The sequence below is a fragment of the Larimichthys crocea genome, chromosome I (assembly GCF_000972845.2).
Source record: "Larimichthys crocea isolate SSNF chromosome I, L_crocea_2.0, whole genome shotgun sequence".
In the NCBI taxonomy this organism is placed as follows: domain Eukaryota; kingdom Metazoa; phylum Chordata; class Actinopteri; family Sciaenidae; genus Larimichthys; species Larimichthys crocea.
The window spans coordinates 23,927,550-23,927,991 of record NC_040011.1 but is presented as its reverse complement, the minus strand read 5'-3'; positions in this window follow the sequence as shown (position 1 = coordinate 23,927,991).

Genomic DNA, 442 nt, shown 5'->3' with positions numbered 1-442 from the left:
TTGTGTGTGTGTGTGGTGTCACTGTTGCTGTCAGGTGTTTTGACCCGGAAGGACAAATGGTTTTTGAGTGCTATGGCGCTAAAAGGTTTGTCACACTGGAATTGGAATAAAAAGGCCACAATAATTCATCCAAAGAAGATTGTCTGGGCTCTCATTCAACCACCACAAACAAACGAACAATAGTGAAAGGCGCGTCAACCGGGTTACTCCGTGTCAAATGCCTCAGTAGCTTCAGTTATGGATTAAGCTCCTTTAACACACATACAAATCATAAGTCAAAACAGTTGGTCAAATAAAAAGAAACCAAACTTCCCATCACTACTGGCTACAAAATCTCCCCATATTAAACAGCAGAAATAAACATGTTCAAAGGTCAGAGGTCATTAGCTGTTTTTTTTTGTTTTTTAGTTTTTTTTTTGCTCCTTCATTGTGGCACCTTGAA